Raw genomic sequence first — 21,491 nt, forward strand, 5'->3', positions numbered from 1 at the left:
TTTTACAAAGCAAAAAACAATTTTCTTTTGATATACATGTACATAAATCGATGCGTAATGATCTATTTTATTATTTTTTTTCTAGTGGTATGTCAATCGTATCCTTATTTTGTTGCCAACTTAGTTATCAAATTAATTTCAATGTACGACTTTTAGTTGATACCTCTTACCTGCTGGGTATTAAAGAACCAGACTGCTATATATACATACCTATCAGTTTAAGTCTGTTGTAAGACAAGTCTTATCGGCATAATTACCCAAGGGCTACATTCCCAAGGTCCTTTCGAGTCCACTTTATGAAGATGTGCTGAAAATTAAATGGATCACATTGTACTTAAGCTTCCTGATTTATAATATGCATGCAGACACTGACAGATCATAAGAGAACAAGTCAATGAAGTCATACCAGGTATTGTTGAAACAAATTTATCACAAAACTGGCCAGTCCAGCCATGTCATACAGCCATGTCATAACTATGGTAAGACACATTTGTAATAACACTATTATGACATCACATGTAGTTTTGACGTCATATTATAAGCTAGGTATATGATGTTGCATCATTGTCTCAGTAGACGGAAACGTCACAACTGAGCTGGATTTCTATTGTTTTATATAGAGATGAAATTTATCCAACGAGTTCAATAATTTGATATGCCACGACCATTTAGGCTCATGGCATATCAAATAATTTAACAAGGCCTTTGGAATTCTGATCTGCTTGGCAACGCAGAATGACTTGAGGTTCATATATACATAGCCGCGCTGCCGTAGTTGCATATATAATATTTTGCTCAAATTGAAAGTAGAAATGTCCTATGCTATATTTTAATATAACATATATATACAGTATTTGCCGTGATTAGCACCCATATATACATATATAACTACGTAACAAAAGGAGTACTCATTAAGTTAACCAAAATGTAAGTTGTGGATAAAAAAAAATCAGCAGTAGTTGATCTCCTTCTGTACTCAGTTTCTCATGATACATTTATCTATTACATTCATATCATATGCCTTTTAACCTATAAGACGCATTATTATGTCATGATTAAGTTAAAGACTCGCAAATTAATGTAATATGGGATACAATGATTATGTCAGAGGCTTCGGTTTGGTTTTTTAAAGTTAGTTATACGCGCCAGGGTCATGTAAACATGTGCTAGGTTTTAGTACTCGGAGAAAACCACCGACCAGCTGGTCACGCCGGTCAGTACCTACTACCTGGCATCTGCCCCACATGAGAGTCGAACTCGCAACCCAGTAGTAGAGGTCTTGTGGTAATACGTTGGGACATCTACTCAACCACCACAGCCCCTTAAAAATTCAGAGGCATCACATGTTATAAAACATTGTTAAATACATGGGATGGTGAGCATTTATATAATTTCAACTCCTTCTCCAGAAAAGGGGAGGGATGCTTATAGGGGGAGGGGTGCTAATTACGGCGAATACGGTATATATATTTTTTTCTGGTTATGTAATCTATGTCAGGAATTAGCAAGGCTATGATAATATAAATAAATCAAGCGTCTGGCGAGTCAGGGGTGCATGAAAACTCATTTGTATTTTGAATCTCCTTTCACATTTATCTGTCATCTATCTTTGATTAAATAATACATTTTAATTTCCTTTATGTCTTGTTACCTTTGATTTTGAAATATCTTGTAATTGTTGAAAAACAATGACCATAGAACACAAGCATGCACTTACAGACTTTCCCATTTGTCTCTGTCGTATTATACCAAGTAGATTGAGAACGGAAGCTAGTTCATGTGTTTTGACAATATCTGTGTCATATAAACGCTTCAGACTATCGCCTTTATAATACAGAAACGCAGTAGTGATCTAGAGTGGTTTGTACTATAAAACAAAGCAAACACTGATGATAATTTCCTGAATTTCAAACTGCACCAAAATCCATCATATATGATATAATTTGGATATAGATTTCAGTTTGTTAAATATAAATCCGTTTTGGTTAAATTATACATCATCGCAAAATTGGCATTGACTGCTATAGCCTAGGTACAAAATATCTATCATTTCAACTACAAGTAAGAATAGGTAAGCCACATTAGTAGGCCTACTTGTACATTCTGCTTCTGGGAAATAAATTTAAATCAGTTAAAATAAACGGCTTCCCCTTTATATCAAGGGTATGCCAAGAATTAAGACCCATCTTATTGTTTAGTGTTTATTTCATGAAATTTGAGCAAACAAAGCTTGTAGTATGTACCTAGAAGCCTGGATTGAATATAAATATGTAATATTATCTGTAGCAGGACAAAAAGTATGTCTTGCAATGTTATCAATGTCACTGTTTACTGTAACTAGCTTATACCCGGGTAAATATGACCTCCTCCTGTGATGCAAAGAAATCATGCTGGGCCACAACTAGGCCTATAACAGACTCAACACTTCAAATTCAAGTTCAAACACTTCCAGGATAGGCCTGACAATAGGCCCAATGGGTACAATCAGAAACATATATATATATATACATATTATTATATATGTTTCTGGTACAATCTTAATTATCAAAGATTCGTATTGATCAATCATAAATTAAGTATATTACCAATATCTCGGTCATTTCTATATATATATTACAGAATTTCCTTTCAAAACAAAGATTTTATGATTTGCCCAGTTAGGCCTAGAAGTTTAAAAAACCCACTTTGAATAATTGTGTTTGTAACTGTGTTATTCTATTTCTTTCTCATGAACCGTATCTATCATTTTTTTGTTTACTGTATCTAAACAATTAAATGACTTAATTAACTTTATAATGTTCTGGCATTAATTGCTCAATGATAGGCCTATAAAAGTAGAGAAGAAAATGTAGCAAGATTGTTTAGAATATTAAACAATTTGAGTATTTATAAGCCAATTAATACCAATTAAAATAGGCTTTAAAATCACTACTGAAGTAATTAAATGATATTAAATTTGGCAGATTTTACATGCTAATCAAATATGAAGAACGGAAATAGGCCTACTTTCCTAATGAGAATATAAAATCAATCAATGTCAATCGATATCGAGGTCTGGCCGTTGGCAAATTTGATTTTAAATTAAATCATTAGGCCTAATAAGGACTGTTTTATTGACAAAATGCACTATATTGTTAACTTATTACAAACTTATAACATTAAATTTAGGTTGGAAAAAAGTTTTGTTGAAGTATATATATTCCAAATATCTAATTAATTAAGCATGACTTACGACAGATTACACAAGCTGACCTAATTAATTAAGCGATCACGAGCTTCGATCAATTAAACGATCAAATGCAACGTTTTCTTGACAAAATATCACATTTTTTTACATCACATATTAGATTAACACCTTGGTAAACACAGAACAAACATTAAAAACAAAAAAAAGTGTTTTAAGCAAGAAGCAGGCACAACACACCATGGTAATACTACCGGGAGGGTGGGAGTGGGCAAAAAATAATCAGCCTTTAGCGTGGCTGTTGAAGCACATGTCAATTGAAAACGAGGCGCGGTAAAACATTGCGGAAGTACATCAATTTTACAAGCACTAAAAATACAGAATGCGGGAAAATAGCGAAACAACAATACTAAAATTATATTTACATGGAAATAACACTTTACTGATAGTCCAATAAAAGGAAGCAACAACATTATAACAATAATGGCTTTAATGGATACCACTTCCAGAGTACATCTATTAACTGTACCAGACCTGTATCTATCAATTGAAAATTGAGAATACAACAAAAATGAGTGTTGCAAATGTCATGAGATATATAGGTCCAAACCAAAGTTGTTGAAAAGGAAAGGAAAAGGGGGTTAGGATACAGGTTAACGAGGAAGAGGTAAACAAAAGAGGTTCATAGCGTTGATACGTTTGCTCTCATCAGTTTTAATATAGCGTTTATAGCAATCACTAGACCATAAACCTAGAAGTTGGAAATCGTCATTTGCGACACCACACGAACTAGCCCAAGTAGCAGCCCCCCGCCTCAGAGAGTGACCCCCATAGGAAGCGGCGTAGTACCCTAGTTGAGAGAGAACCAAGCGGAAGGCCTTAAGGAAACCAGAGTAGGATAAGCACTTCCCAGAGGACAAGAGGAACAGAGGTTGGGTCAAATCTGGTCGTACTAAAAGCTGCTGAAGTGGGGCACAGGGGCAAATGGGGTGACCTTGCTGTAAACGGGGAAGAACAATTTCAATAGGAACAGCTCTAAATTGCATGGTCTTTACAACTTTTAAAGACAATAACATACCCCATGGGTGAGACAACAAATCCAGACACTGAACATGACGGGATGGGTCAAATACACCTTTAACTAAGAAATTACTAGGTCTCAAAAAACCAAAGAAACCAACAAGACAGGCTGCCCAAAAAAACACAGTTGTCTTTACAAGTAAAATCTAAAATATCGTGAATCTCTAACAACAAACGGGGAGTTACTGGGGACTTACAGGATTGTGCTGTGCCAATTTCTCTCTTAACACCCGTTAAGACATGTTTTACATGCCAGGTTGTAGTAGGATCAGGTAGATTTTCAGACTTGTGCAAGACTGATATAATATTTAAGTAAGATTTTATACTGCTAAATTTGAATTTTTTCACATCAACCAAATAGGCGACATACATTTCTACAGTCTCTATATCTGCCGGAACACTTGCTAACTTATGGGCCTTACGAAAACTCAAAAAAGTCTGTAAATGAGTTTTATAAGTCTCTGATGTGGAACTAGCCCACCCCTTCTTTTTCAGTCTTTTCACACCGTGTTTGAGTCTCTCTGTCTGGGGATCTGCGTAATCCCCACCTATAACATAGAAAAGAAGGGGAAACATGCTTTAACAGCTCATCAGCAGTAGAGTCAATAAGGTTATAACTAGTCACAACACTATACAAGCGAGAAAGCTGACCTTGCTCATGAAGGCGAGAAGCACTATCTGCGATAGTATTAAATCGTCCATTTATGAATTTTGCTTTGATTTTGAAATTATAATATGCATATATCCAAAATAACAATCTTAAACAAAACAAAAGTACACTATTCTTAGAGGACCCTTTGTTGATAATGCTCATGGTGGTCATATTGTCCGTTGACACAATCACAGTTTTATTACACCACCAAGGGGCCCAACGTAAAGCTGATAATACGACAGCCATTGTTTCTTTAATATTAATATGTTCGGAGGACATCACTGGCAGGTCTAATTCCCAATTGACATAAAAGTAATCGCCATTTAAGTACCCTGTTACAGATCAAAAAACATGCACACTATAGAACGGCAACTACAACAATGTTTAGGCAAATTACAAAATTGGGCTGACGAAAATGGCTTTAGATTTTCAAGATCAAAATCTGTCTGTATGCACTTCTGTCAAAAACGAAAACCGCACAATGATCCTGACCTCACACTCAATGGAATTAAAATTCCAGTAGTTGAACAAACTAAATCTCTTGGACTAATATTTGATTCGAAACTGTCCTTTGTTCCACATATCAAACATCTGAAGGATAAGTGCTCGAAGGCGCTGAACATTCTACGTGTTCTGTCCCATTCTGATTGGGGTGCAGACCGTGAAATGCTTCTGCGTATCTACCGGGCACTTATTAGATCAAAACTTGACTACGGCTCTATTGTCTATGGATCGGCTCGCAGCTCCTATCTACAGATGCTTGACCCTATCCAGAATCAGGGACTGCGTCTGGCACTTGGAGCTTTTCGAACAACACCTGTGAAGAGTCTCCATGTGGAAGCTAATGAGCCATCTCTAGACGATCGACGAAAGAAATTATCCTTACAGTATGCTGCCCAACTGAAATCCAATCCCAAAAACCCCGCATTCGATCTTGTATTTAATCCACAACACCAGGACATATTCAGACAAAATCAAAAGCTCATACCAACATTTGGCATCAGAATTTCAAATTTTTTGCAGGAACTAAATATAAATTTCGACGCCATTGACGAGTACACCATATCGGATGTACCACCATGGCTCATTCAAACACCTGATATCAATTTATCTTTGCATGAGAGGGCAAAGTCCAGTGCATTACCCGAAGAACATAAATCCTCCTTTCGGGAGTGCATCAGAGCTTTCCCTGATCATGTTAAGATCTACACTGACGGTTCAAAAGATGGTGATAAAGTTGCGGCAGCATGCTGTACATCTAATCACTGTTCCTCTATCCGACTCCCGGATGTTGCCTCCATTTTCTCTGCGGAATCTTGTGCTATCGGTCTGGCTCTTGACCACATCGAAGAACACCGCATTGAAAAGGCAATCATCTGTTCAGACTCTCTTTCGGTTCTTCAGGCTTTGAAATCAAGATGTCCTAGAAATACTCTAATCCAAAATCTTTTAATCCGAACATTTCGATTATCTTCTAAAACTCAAATTACTTATCTCTGGATTCCCAGTCATGTGGGTATAAATGGGAATGAACAGGCTGATAAAGCAGCTAAGACTGCTCTTCGCCTAGCACAAACAGATTTGAAACTACCATACACCGACATCAAACCTTCAATTCAGTCAGCCATCAAACACCATTGGCAACAAAGGTGGTCTACCGAAACAAACAATAAACTGTTTAAAATTCAACCTACACTTAATCCTAAGCTGTCCAGTCGGAGAGACCGCAGAGAGGAAGTTGTTCTCTCTCGGCTCCGAACTGGACACACATATTTTACACATTCCTATCTATTGAGAGGGGAGGATCCTCCAACATGTCATGCATGTGATTCTCCTCTCACAGTGGAGCATATCTTAGTGCACTGTATTGATTTTAAGCACATACGAGATAAGCACTACGATGTCTCCGACATGTACACTTTGTTTCATGCCGTGAGACATAATAGTATTTTTAATTATCTCAAAGAAATTGGTATTTTAGATAAAATATGAACGTTTTTCTCATCATATCATCGTTTCATCAACATTTTGCATGAGTTTTCTCGTGTGTTTTAGCCAAAACTATTTTATCACATGCAAAACTTTTTATTTTTATTTTTTTTTTTATCAAATAAACGTTTACAATCTGTGTTTTAATCCTTACTTGCCTTTTCTTACCCTGATCTTTTATCCTGATATTGGTGCCTGACTTGTGGTTTGGCCCTACATGACCTTAGTTGTCGATGGGCCGTAAAACTCAAACAAACAAACAAACAAACAAACCTCTCACAGTGGAGCATATTTTATTGCATTGTATTGATTTTAAACACATACGGGATAAATACTACGATGTCTCCGACATGTACACTTTGTTTCATGCCGTGAGACATAATCGTATTTTTAGCCCACCATCATCAGATGGTGGGCTATTCAAATCGCCTTTCGTCCGTGGTCCGTCGTCCGTCCGTCCTTCCGTCCGTCCGTCCGTCCGTCCGTCCGTCCGTCCGTTAACAATTCTTGTTACCGCTATTTCTCTAAAAGTACTGAAGGGATCTTTCTCAAATTTCATATGTAGGTTCCCCTAGGACCCTAGTTGTGCATATTGTATTTTGGGACTGATCGGTCAACAAGATGGCCGCCAGGCAGCCATCTTGGATTTTGATAGTTAAAGTTTGTTACCGCTATTTCTCAGAAAGTACTGAAGGGATCTTTCTCAAATTTCATATGTAGGTTCCCCTAGGACCCTAGTTGTGCATATTGCATTTTGGGACTGATTGGTCAACAAGATGGCCGACCAGCCGCCATCTTGGATTTTGATAGTTAAAGTTTGTTACGGCTAATTCTCAGAAAGTACTGAAGGGATCTTTCTCAAATTTCATATGTAGGTTCCCCTAGGACCCTAGTAGTGCATATTGCATTTTGGGACTGATCGGTCAACAAGATGGCCGCCAGGTAGCCATCTTGGATTTTGATAGTTAAAGTTTGTTACCGCTATTTCTCAGAAAGCACTGAAGGGATCTTTCTCAAATTTCATATGTAGGTTCCCCTAGGACCCTAGTTGTGCATATTGCATTTTGGGACTGATCGGTCAACAAGATGGCCGACCAGCCGCCATCTTGGATTTTGATAGTTAAAGTTTGTTACGGCTAATTCTCAGAAAGTGCTGAAGGGATCTTTCTCAAATTTCATATGTAGGTTCCCCTAGGACCCTAGTAGTGCATATTGCATTTTGGGACTGATCGGTCAACAAGATGGCCGCCAGGTAGCCATCTTGGATTTTGATAGTTAAAGTTTGTTACCGCTATTTCTCAGAAAGCACTGAAGGGATCTTTCTCAAATTTCATATGTAGGTTCCCCTAGGACCCTAGTTGTGCATATTGTATTTTGGGACTGATCGGTCAACAAGATGGCCGCCAGGCAGCCATCTTGGATTTTGATAGTTAAAGTTTGTTACCGCTATTTCTCATAAAGTATTGAAGGGATCTTTCTCAAATTTCATATGTAGGTTCCTGTAGGACCCTAGTTGTGCATATTGCATTTTGGGACTGATAGGTCAACAAGATGGCCGACCAGCCGCCATCTTGGATTTTGATAGTTAAAGTTTGTTACCGCTATTTCTCAGAAAGTATTGAAGGGATTGTTCTCAAATTTCATATGTAGGTTCCTCTAGGACCCTAGTTCTGCATATTACATTTTGGGACTGATCGGTCAACAAGATGGCCGACAAGCAGCCATCTTGGATTTTGATAGTTAAAGTTTGTTACGGCTATTTCTCAGAAAGTATTGAAGGGATTGTTCTCAAATTTCATATGTAGGTTCCCCTAGGACCCTAGTAGTGCATATTGCATTTTGGGACTGATCAGTCAACAAGATGGCCGCCAGGTAGCCATCTTGGATTTTGATAGTTAAAGTTTGTTACCGCTATTTCTCAAAAAGCACTAAAGGGATCTTTCTCAAATTTCATATGTAGGTTCCCCTAGGACCCCAGTTGTGCATATTGCATTTTGGGACTGATCGGTCAACAAGATGGCCGCCAGGTAGCCATCTTGGATTTTGATAGTTAAAGTTTGTTACCGCTATTTCTCAGAAAGCACTGAAGGGATCTTTCTCAAATTTCATATGTAGGTTCCTCTAGGACCCTAGTTGTGCATATTGCATTTTGGGACTGATCGGTCAACAAGATGGCCGACCGGTGGCCATCTTGGATTTTGATAGTTAAAGTTTGTTACCGCTATTTCTCAGAAAGTATTGAAGGGATTGTTCTCAAATATCATATGTAGGTTCCTCTAGGACCCTAGTTCTGCCTATTGCATTTTGCGACCACCATCTTGGATTTTGATAGTTTAAAGTTTGAAAAGCAGAAAAAAGAATTGTAATTTTGAAAAGCAGAGAAAAGATCCCTCTTTCATTTGTCAGACATAGATCAATCTTTGGTGGGCGCCAAGATCCCTCTGGGATCTCTTGTTAATTATCACAAAGAGATCGGTATTTTAAGCAAAATATGAACGTTTACTCATCATACATCGTATCAACTCAACATTTCATCGTTTCATCAACATTGTGCATGAGTTTTCTCATGTGTTTTAGCCAAATTTATTTTATCCCATGCAAACCTTTTTTTATCAAATAAACGTTTACAATCTGTGTTTTAGTCCTTACTTGCTTTTTCTTACCCTGAACTTTTATCCTGATATTAATGCATGACTTGTAGTTTGGCCCTAATTGACCTTAGTTGTCGATGGGTCGTAAAACTCAAACAAACAAACAAACAAACCTTTATCACACGCGTCTGTCGGTAGGCCTGTTACAGGTGTTGACTCTATAAAGCGGACACAGCCATTAAAAGTTGACATAAACGTTATCCACCAGTTTAAGTCGGAGAAAAACTCATTATTAAGTTTAACTTTTGCATTAGAACTTTTATATTAACTTGGAATCAAATTTAGCATACGTCTGAGAAAGGTGCGGCCTCCCTTTATCACTGAACATGCCCAACTGAGCTTTCCACATAAAGATTCTAGTTGTTTGACACTTGCACGCTTTTTTCCAACAAACGTATATAGTAAGTTTTGAAATTCGGTCATTTTTTCCTGCGGTAAACTCAATGTTAGTTCCGTCGTGTTGATTAAGACTCCAAGGAAGATAAGCTGCTGACTAGGACCCTTGACTTTGTTCCACGATATATTGAAGCCCAAGTTTCTCAGAGTTGAGTAATCGAAGACCTCTACTGCATTGTTCAAAAGTGTTTTCGATAATCAGAAAATCGTCTAAATATGCGATGACTGTCACATTAAAATGGACTTTCATGATATATGACACACAGACGAACTCAGCTTTTGAAAGATTTTAGGGCTTTTGGCATGCCCAAAAGGTAATTTTGTGTCATACATATATGATGGTGATGTTTCTCCCTTAAACGTCCACTTTAAGGCTGTGAGAGTATAATCTGAAGGATGAATTTTTACTGAGCGGTAGGCACTTTTTAAATCCTCTTTTGCTAAGAAATCACCTGGTTTAATGATAGAAATAGCACTTTTTAAATCCATATAAGAACAATCTGTATCCGAGGTATAAGAATTTAAGCATGCATGTATACGCCGACTTTCATCATGAATTAAACGAACATCCCCGTTAGCTTTAGGGACAGCTCCAAGCGAACTAATTATTGTCGGTTTTGTATCTGTTATTACGTAATTCTTTAGCGATAACTCTGTGAGTATCTGATCTTCAACTTTTTCATTATATAAAGCAGCTGAGGCATAATTGTCTCTTACGACTTCTTGGTATGGACCAAATTTTGAAGTAAGCTTAAATCTTACATCACGTATACCAACTAAAAGTTCCTCCCTATCCTCACAGTCATTGGGGAGAAGTTCTTCCCACGCCCCATGTTTGTACAGTCTACTGCTGAGCTGGCCCATTTTTTGGAGTCCCTATGACAGTGGGGTAAGATTTGGAAGTGTCTTGGGAGTGGTTAACGGCCGAATGAACACTTGAAAGGCAAATGGCACAATTATGTGCCATCCTACATGTAGGTGGCGTACACATGTTACTGTTGAAGCTACGACAGATTTCTTTCCCGTTAGGCAGGAAGGGACCCTTCACACGTCGATCCGGTGCACTGTTGTGATATGGGGTTTGAATGCCAGCCTCTTGAAATGTCCTAGACGTGGCATTAGAGGATTTATGAACTAGGTTGAATTCCCGTAGATCTTGTCTGTATGTCCCCCACTCAAAATGCTCCCTGGCTTGTTGTTCTCGATATTACTTATCTTAAAGGAGCACGGAAAACCAAACATACTTTGACGCGAGCTGGAAAATGTCAGCTGTATATTTTAAGTATGGCGCAGAATTGGGAGGGCGTTAGAATTGTACCTGCTGCCCCTATTGCATGATCGTAAAAGGCGACTAAATTTAGGATCTTATCTTTTCTCTTCTTCCTAACTGACTTTATCTTTCCTAATGCCGCCCTTGGCATCGCCTCACTTTTGGCCTTGAGTTGAGCGTTCGCCCCTGTGAGGAAGGCTCTGGGTTCTGTCCCCTGGCCGAGACACACCAAAGTCTATAAAAGTGGTAGTTTCTGCTCCTGCTTAGCGCTCAGCATACAGGGAGTGGGACGACTGGTTCGCCCGTTGTCAGTATAATTTGACCGGGTGGGGTGTGTTGCTTGGTCTCTTCGGCGGCATGCTTCAGTGATATAGCACTATAAAAAGGGCAACAGTTCCACTATACAAGAAGACACTACACGAAAATACCGCAGTCTCCCAGTACACTCACCTCGCACAACATACACGCAACACACCGCATACATGGGAGGCCGTCCTTACATGACCAAAGCTGTTAATAGGACGTTAATAAATCAAACAAACAAACAAAAGCTTCAGTGATATAGCACTATAAAAAGGGCAACAGTTCCACTATACAAGAAGACACAACATGAATATACCGCAGTCTCCCATAACATTCACCTCGCACAACATACACGCAAGACACTGCATACATGGAAGACCGTCCTTACATGACAATAGCTGTTAATAGGACCTTAATTAATCAAACAAAATCCACGTATTCCACTTCCTCGTGTCATCATGTACCACTTCCATTTCCCGAAATGGCAAAAAATGACTTTAAAAAAAAATTAATAAGGTCCCTTGCCAAAAGCGATCGAACTTGGCCGAGGCCTTTAGACATTAAACTTAGTTACTAAGTTTGTAGAAATATTTATTACAGTTGTACGGAAGTGGCAGAAAATGACTTTGTGATCAAACTTGGCTAAGGCCTTAAGGCATTTAACTTTGTTACCGAGTTTTAACAATATTCCCAGTAGTTAATTAACATTTGTTAGTTATTAATGAAGTTTTCCATAAACACATATTTGCTTTGGATATTCTGTGTTGGTACGACCATAATTCCCAACTGATCTTCTGACACTATCCGATACATATGGGTACAAAATTGTTGCTCAACAAACTGTTTGAGAACATCATTTCTGATAGCATCTTTAACATCAGCGGTCAACAAAAATGGCTCTGTACGGCACGAGTGTTATTGTTTGCTAGTATATAGCAACCTGTATCCGCCCATTTTTTTTCTTACTGGTTTTCGTCTTTAAACAAAGCAGTGAAGGATTTTGTTGTCTTTACTTGCTGGTATTCTTCGCAATAAAACAGTGTTTTTATGACGCAGCCGCATAAATGTTGATGGTTCTGATGCCTGCACGTTTTCAGTAAGAAGGAATTTATGTGTCTGCTGCTTACATGACCATAGCTGTTAATAGGACGTTAATAAATCCCAAAGAACACAAATCCTTCTTTCGGGATTGCATTAGGGCTTTCCCTGACCATGTTCAGATCTACACTGACGGCTCAAAAGATGGTGATAATGTATGCAGCAGCATGCTGTACATCTAATCACTGCTCCTCTATCCGACTCCCGGATGTTGCCTCCATTTTCTCTGCGGAAGCAGGAAGCATGTGCTATCGGTCTGGCGCTTGACCATATCGAAAAACACCGCATTGAAAAGGCAATCATCTGTTCCGGCTCTCTTTCAATTCTTCAGGCTTTGAAATCAAGACGCCCTAGAAATAAATTAATCCGAAATCTTTTGACCGGAACTTTTCGATTGTCTTCTATAACTTAAATTACTTATCTCTGGATTCCCAGTCATGTGGGTATAAAGGGGAATGAAAACGCCTATAAAGCAGGTAAGACTGTTCTTCGCCTACCACAAACAGATATGAAACTATCTTACACCGACATCAAACCTTACCTTAAGTCAGCCATTAAACACCTTTGGCAACAAAGGTGGTCTACCGAAAGAAACAATTAACTGTTCAAAATACAAGCTACACTTAATCCTATTCTGTCCAGTTGGAGAGACCGCAGAGAGGAAGTTGTTCTCGCTCGGCTCGGAATTGGATACACATATTTTACACATTCCTATCTATTGAGAGGGGAGGATTCTCCTATCACAGTGGAGCATGTTTTATTGCATTGTTTTGATTTTAAACACATACGAGATAAGTACTATGATATCTCCGACCTGTACATTTTATTCCATGCCGTGAGACATAATCGTATTTTCAATTATCTCAAAGATGTCGGCATTTCTATCAAAATTTGAACGTTTTCTCATCTCATCTTACATTCATATTAACGCAACACTCATCGTTTCGTCAACATTGTGCATGATTTTTCTCATGTGTTTTAGCCAAAAAAACTATGTTATCCTATGTAACCCTTTTTTAGGTCATCTGACCCGAAGGGTCAGGATGACCTATTGTCATCATGCACCGTCCGTCGTCGTGCGCCGTGCGCCGTGCGCCGTCCGCCGTGCGTAAACTTTTTATTCAAACGACTTCTTCTCAATAACCGGAAGGCCCAGGGTACTCATATTTGGCCTGTAGGTTGCTGGGATGGAGGGCTACCAAGTTTGTTCAAATGAATGACCTTGACCTTCATTCAAGGTCACAGGGGTCAAAAAGGCTAAAATCTTTAAACAACTTCTTCTCAAGAACCAGAAGGCCCAGGGTACTGATATTTGCCCTGTAGGATGCTGGGATGAAGGGCTACCAAGTTTGTTCAAATAAATGACCTTGACCTTCATTCAAGGTCACAGGGGTCAAATAGGCTAAAATCCTTTAAACAACTTCTTGTGAATAACTCAGGGGCCTAGAGACCTGATATTAGGCCTGTGGCATGCTGGGATGAAGGGCTACCAAGTTTGTTCAAATAAATGACCTTGACCTTCATTCAAGGTCACAGGGGTCAAATAGGCTAAAATCTTTAAATGACTTCTTCTTAAGAACCAGAAGGCCCAGGGTACTGATATTGGGCATGTAGGATGCTGGGATGAAGGGCTATCAAGTTTATTCAAATGAATGACCTTGATCTTCATTTAAGGTCACGGGCGGCAAATAGACTAAAATCTTTAAATGACGTCTTCTCAAGAACCAGAAGGCCCAGGGTACTGATATTGAGCATGTGGCATGCTGGTAGCATGCTGGGATGAAGGGCTACCAAGTTTGTTCAAATGAATTACCTTGACCTTCATTCAAGGTCACAGGGGTCAAATAGGCTAAAATCCTTTAAACAACTTCTTGTGAATAACTAAGAGGCCTAGAGACCTGATATTAGGCCTGTGGCATGCTGGGATGAAGGGCTACCAAGTTTGTTCAAATAAATGACCTTGACCTTCATTCAAGGTCACGAGGGTCAAAAAGGCTAAAATCTTTAAACAATTTCTTCTCAAGAACCAGAAGGCCCAGGGTACTGATATTTGGCCTGTAGGATGCTGGGATGAAGGGCTACCAAGTTTGTTCAAATAAATGACCTTGGCCTTCATTCAAGGTCACAGGGGTCAAATAGGCTAAAATCCTTTAAACAACTTCTTGTGAATAACTAAGAGGCCTAGAGACCTGATATTAGGCCTGTGGCATGCTGGGATGAAGGGCTACCAAGTTTGTTCAAATAAATGACCTTGACCTTCATTCAAGGTCACGAGGGTCAAAAAGGCTAAAATCTTTAAACAATTTCTTCTCAAGAACCAGAAGGCCCAGGGTACTGATATTTGGCCTGTAGGATGCTGGGATGAAGGTCTACCAAGTTTGTTCAAATAAATGACCTTGACCTTCATTCAAGGTCACAGGGTCAAATAGGCTAAAATCCTTTTAAACAACTTCTTGTGAATAACTCAGAGGCCTAGAGACCTGATATTAGGCCTGTGGCATGCTGGATGAAGGGCTACCAAGTTTGTTCAAATAAATGACCTTGACCTTCATTCAAGGTCACGAGGGTCAAAAAGGCTAAAATCTTTAAACAACTTCTTCTCAAGAACCAGAAGGCCCAGGGTACTGATATTTGGCCTGTAAGGATGCTGGGATGAAGGGCTACCAAGTTTGTTCAAATAAATGACCTTGACCTTCATTCAAGGTCACAGGGGTCAAATAGGCTAAAATCCTTTAAACAACTTCTTGTGAATAACTAAGAGGCCTAGAGACCTGATATTAGGCCCGTGGCATGCTGGGATGAAGGGCTACCAAGTTTTGTTCAAATGAATGACCTTGATCTTCATTCAAGGTCACAGGGGTCAAATAGAGGCTAAAATCTTTAAATGACTTCTTCTTAAGAACCAGAAGGCCCAGGGTACTGATATTGGGCATGTAGGATGCTGGGATGAAGGGCTATCAAGTTTATTCAAATGAATGACCTTGATCTTCATTTAAGGTCACGGGCGGCAAATAGACTAAAATCTTTAAATGACGTCTTCTCAAGAACCAGAAGGCCCAGGGTACTGATATTGAGCATGTGGCATGCTGGTAGCATGCTGGGATGAAGGGCTACCAAGTTTGTTCAAATGAATTACCTTGACCTTCATTCAAGGTCACAGGGGTCAAATAGGCTAAAATCCTTTAAACAACTTCTTGTGAATAACTAAGAGGCCTAGAGACCTGATATTAGGCCTGTAGCATGCTGGGATGAAGGGCTACCAAGTTTGTTCAAATAAATGACCTTGACCTTCATTCAAGGTCACGAGGGTCAAAAAGGCTAAAATCTTTAAACAATTTCTTCTCAAGAACCATAAGGCCCAGGGTACTGATATTTGGCCTGTAGGATGCTGGGATGAAGGGCTACCAAGTTTGTTCAAATAAATGACCTTGGCCTTCATTCAAGGTCACAGGGGTCAAATAGGCTAAAATCCTTTAAACAACTTCTTGTGAATAACTAAGAGGCCTAGAGACCTGATATTAGGCCTGTGGCATGCTGGGATGAAGGGCTACCAAGTTTGTTCAAATAAATGACCTTGACCTTCATTCAAGGTCACGAGGGTCAAAAAGGCTAAAATCTTTAAACAATTTCTTCTCAAGAACCAGAAGGCCCAGGGTACTGATATTTGGCCTGTAGGATGCTGGGATGAAGGTCTACCAAGTTTGTTCAAATAAATGACCTTGACCTTCATTCAAGGTCACAGGGGTCAAATAGGCTAAAATCCTTTTAAACAACTTCTTGTGAATAACTAAGAGGCCTAGAGACCTGATATTAGGCCTGTGGCATGCTGGGATGAAGGGCTACCAAGTTTGTTCAAATAAATGACCTTGACCTTCATTCAAGGTCACGAGGGTCAAAAAGGCTAAAATCTTTAAACAACTTCTTCTCAAGAACCAGAAGGCCCAGGGTACTGATATTTGGCCTGTAGGATGCTGGGATGAAGGGCTACCAAGTTTGTTCAAATGAATGACCTTGACCTTCATTCAAGGTCACAGGGGTCAAATAGGCTAAAATCCTTTAAACAACTTCTTGTGAATAACTAAGAGGCCTAGAGACCTGATATTAGGCCCGTGGCATGCTGGGATGAAGGGCTACCAAGTTTGTTCAAATGAATGACCTTGATCTTCATTCAAGGTCACAGGGGTCAAATAGGCTAAAATCTTTAAATGACTTCTTCTTAAGAACCAGAAGGCCCAGGGTACTGATATTGGGCATGTAGGATGCTGGGATGAAGGGCTATCAAGTTTATTCAAATGAATGACCTTGATCTTCATTTAAGGTCACGGGCGGCAAATAGACTAAAATCTTTAAATGACGTTTTCTCTTCTTCCTAATTGACTTTATCTTTCCTAATGCCTACCTTGGCACCTCCTCACTTTTGGCCTTGAGTTGAGCGTTCGCCCCTGTGAGGAAGGCTCTGGGTTCTGTCCCCTGGCCGAGACACACCAAAGTCTATAAAAGTGGTAGTTTCTGCTCCTGCTTAGCGTTCAGCATACAGGGAGTGGGACGACTGGTTCGCCCGTTGTCAGTATAATGTGACCGGGTGGGGTTTGTTGCTTGGTGTCTTCGGCGGCATGCTTCAGTGATATAGCACTATAAAAAGGGCAACAGTTCCACTATACAAGAAGACACAACATGAATATACCGCAGTCTCCCAGTACACTCACCTCGCACAACATACACACAGCACACCACATACATGGGAGGCCGTCCTTACATGACCATAGCTGTTAATAGGACGTTAATTAATCAAACAAACAAACAAACTTCTCAAGAACCAGAAGGCCCAGGGTACTGATATTGAGCATGTGGCATGCTGGTAGCATGCTGGGATGAAGGGCTACCAAGTTTGTTCAAATGAATTACCTTGACCTTCAATCAAGGTCACAGAGGTCAAATAGGCTAAAATCTTTAAACGACTATGTTGTATTGTACTAATAGTAAGATGACCGTTAAGGCCCATGGGCCTCTTGTTTTTTTATTAAATCAACATTTACACATTGCCTATTTCTTATCCTGATCTTCTAGATACAGTCCTTGTTTATATTCCAATACCAATGCCTGCCTTGTAGTTGTCGATGGGCCATAAAACACAAACAAACAAACAAACAAACCTAACAGATATTTTAAGCACTGCACATTTTTTGTTTGTGGACATGCTCTTAACAAAAGAAGCACTGAAGAGCTTTGCAATGTCTGCACACTTCAGAAACATGACCACTCTCTCCACAGTATGGACATTTAGAATGTCTTGACGAACTTGGGTGTGTTTTTGGCCTTCGCAAGATTCCAGAGGAGAGATGTCTTTCCAGATTTTTGAGGAATACCGAAGTCCTATATCTAGTGAGATGGATTCCGTCTCCAGTGTATACACCATTCACTTGATAATTTTCGTCATCCACGCAAACTACCTTCATTTGGTATGAATTCCATCTGATATTCCCAATACATCGCTTCTATAAAGTTATTTGTTAGAATATCATCACAAAATGTCCTAGGTGTGATGGCAATATACACAATATGGATGTGATTGTTCACGGATTTGATGCAGTTTGTTAGACGATCCAAGTCATTTGGGATGTGCCTATGCCCTCTACTACTGGACACATCATTACCACCTACGAGCAGAATGATTCTGGTGTAATCCAGCAGCCTGTTGGACCTCAGTCTTTCTTGTATTGTAGAGATGGTACCACCTCGACAGGTCCTGACATCTGTGTTTTCATGTAGTCCATTTCTTTGGATGTGCTTTAAGAGGGAAGCTCCTATCAGAAGTTTACGAGTAGAGGTTACAGGAGGTTGTTGCTGTTTTGCTTCTGATCTCTTGCTTTTAGACTCTGTTGTCTGTCTGTTTGTGAACTTCACTGATGATCCAATCTGTTTTGATGAGGACACATTTTTAAAATTATCATAAATTCTTTGTTCTCGCTGATTAATTAGTGTTGATGTTTCTGCAGCCCTTGACACGATTTCAGCGTAAGTATTTGCAATAGCATACTCTACATGTATAGACACAATTTGTTCCGTTTGTGTACTGCAGTCAATCATTTCTACTGGGTTTTGTATGGGACAGCTCGTACTACGATTTTTTCTGCGTCTCTGACGTACACAAATGCCTGGGAACTGCTAAAATAAAATTATGGAGAGACTTTCGCACTCAACGTGAAAGGGATTTTGAATGGAAATTACAGGTCAATTAGTTGAAGTGGAAGCAATAATTGTCCTGGGTTTTTTCAAAAGCATAATTTACAGTTATTCAGTACAAGATATATCTTCTGGTTCAACAGAAAGTTTTATAACATCTGAAACTCGATTTTTCTATAAGGGACTCGCATACTTTAAACCTAGGAGTCCCTGCATGGTCAATCAAAGTTAAAAGGAGGATCCCTTATTTATATTACCAATAGTTTTGTAGGAAATTGAGTATATAACAGATTTGAAAAATAGTTTTTTTATCATTTATAGCTGTAATCCTCCCATCCCCACAAGTCCTGAAATAGCTGCACCATTTAAGTATTTCAACAATATCTTTATTCGCCATCAATCATAAAGGATGCTTAAAGCTAAATTGAGATATCTAATCAATAAATAAATAATAAAGATCAATAATGTTTTCATTAATTTGATCGATCAGCAAACAGGGAGTGGGACGACTAGTTCGCCCGTTGTCAGTATAATGTGACCGGGTGAGGTGTGTTGCTTGGTCTCTTCGGCGGCATGCTTCAGTGATATAGCACTATAAAAAGGGCAACAGTTCCACTATACAAGAAGACACAACATGAACATACCGCAGTCTCCCAAAACACGCATCTCGTACATCATACATGCAACAGACCGCATACATGGGAGGCCGTCCTTACATGACCATAGCTGTTAAAGGGACAATTCAGTCTAAGAGAATATTAAAATTTGTACATATATCGGGGAAAAAACCCAGTTCTAATGGAAATTATATCAGTCGGTTTTACTATGATATGCCTGAAAAGCCCATGGTGGTGACTTGTGTGTGACATGTTCAAACTTGCTCGCTATCCGCCATTACACACTGAGGTCGAACTTCTTGTATGCCGAACCCTGTCCCTTGCTCGTGGAGTAATGCAACTTTTGTCCAGAACTGCTCAAATCGCTCTGACAGTAGTGTGTTTACCTTGTTAGGTGAATTGTCTTGCCTAAAAAATCATTTTATCACCTCCTCGGTGGTTATGCAGTTCATTTGTTTAACGTGCGTGACTTTGGCTCGGTATGGGTACAGCGTCCATATTGTACCTGCTAAATCGTATTGATCAACGATTTGATATCTCAGCGATATTTATTAAAATACTTAACAATGTCATTGAATTGGTCAATGTTTTACGTTAAATGTTTCATAAGAAATGTAGAACAATACATTTATGCTATATTTTGCTTCTTGGTTATGTAAAAGAATTAGCCTGAGTGAATTGTCTCTTTAATAGGACGTTAATTAATCAAACAAACAAACAAAAGTGTCATTGGTGTACTTTTTACCCTTCACCTCGCTTCTTCTTTCCAATTTCAATATCTCAATAAGGGACATTTTGAACATCAAATTTTCAGAAGATCATAGAATGAAAATCGTGATAAAAGTTCCATTGTATGATAGGGTTTACGTTGTAGATAACCACTAGACACGTTTCAGAGCTTAACAATATATTATGACGTCATAATGCATATGTAACGGTAAAATGTCCTTTACCGTTACAACTACTGAGGATATAACAGATAACAAATTAACAATTAAAAAATAAACACGCTGAAAATTTATTTCTCGTCAACAACTTTTGAAATGAACAATTAGTAACATGGTATTTCATTGTTGAATATCAAACGATGAATAAAATATTTCATATTTCAAAGTCTGAAGTAGTGGAAAAAAAACAACTTTTTTTTTACGACAAAGGAATAACTATGCTGTTAAATTGCACATTTCTAGTACAGAAGAAATGTTTAGTTCCAAATCCAGTAGCAAATATGAAAGTCTTTTTTAAATTATTACAAATAATTTTATCAGAAAATGGTAGTTTAACTACCGTAACTGTAAGGACATGAATGTAACGTGGAAGACCGTCCGTAACGGTAAGGACAATTTCATTTATAAAGATTGTGTCTTGCACATACACATTCATGTATATACGTGTACAATGCAAATTGCACTCTTAAAAAGCCAAGATAATTTCGACAAATCTGTTTTTAACATCGTATGGATAATTGTGAACTAAATCAGGCATTTTATATCGTATTGTGTAATTACACAATAACTTAGCAGACATTCTATATATATTGATCATGAGTTATCATAGAGCAAAGAAGTAATTCTAAATGTAAACATGAACGTTATATATACAATGTAAAACAATACATTTTTTTTCAAATTCAAACTCATTTTTCGGAGATTTCTGCCCAAATATCTGGGCGGATTTGAAGATGACGCTCAGTAACATGAGTTGGTTCAGGTATTAATGTTACGACCTGAGAATACTTGTACCAAAGTACATCATCAATAAGAGACCAGAAGTACCTATTAGCACCAACTTTGTGTAGTACCTTAACTTCTATTTCTTCTTGGTCTACGTCCAAAATAACTCCCTGAAACGGAACACCATCATACTCAGCTACGCACCATTGACCAATCATATCTGGATCGACAGTGCCTTCGTGTACCGGATTTAACTTGCTAACCGTTTTGGTCTGTGGCAATGTGCCGTCACAACTGGTAAACGGTTACCAGGGTTGGACACTGGCAAACAGGAATTTGGCCTAGTAGTGGATTGGGATGTTTGTAACGTTCTCGCGGAGTCAGAAACTGGGAAG

General features: G+C 38.8%; 1 pseudogene; it reads right to left on the minus strand.

Annotated features, from left to right (window-relative positions):
* Window positions 1–3,837: 3,837 nt before the first annotated feature.
* LOC138313703 (integrase/recombinase xerD homolog) lies at window positions 3,838–21,390 on the minus strand (annotated as a pseudogene).
* Between the last annotated feature and the right edge of the window lie 101 nt (window positions 21,391–21,491).

Source organism: Argopecten irradians, unplaced genomic scaffold, assembly GCF_041381155.1.
Source record: "Argopecten irradians isolate NY unplaced genomic scaffold, Ai_NY scaffold_0855, whole genome shotgun sequence".
In the NCBI taxonomy this organism is placed as follows: domain Eukaryota; kingdom Metazoa; phylum Mollusca; class Bivalvia; order Pectinida; family Pectinidae; genus Argopecten; species Argopecten irradians.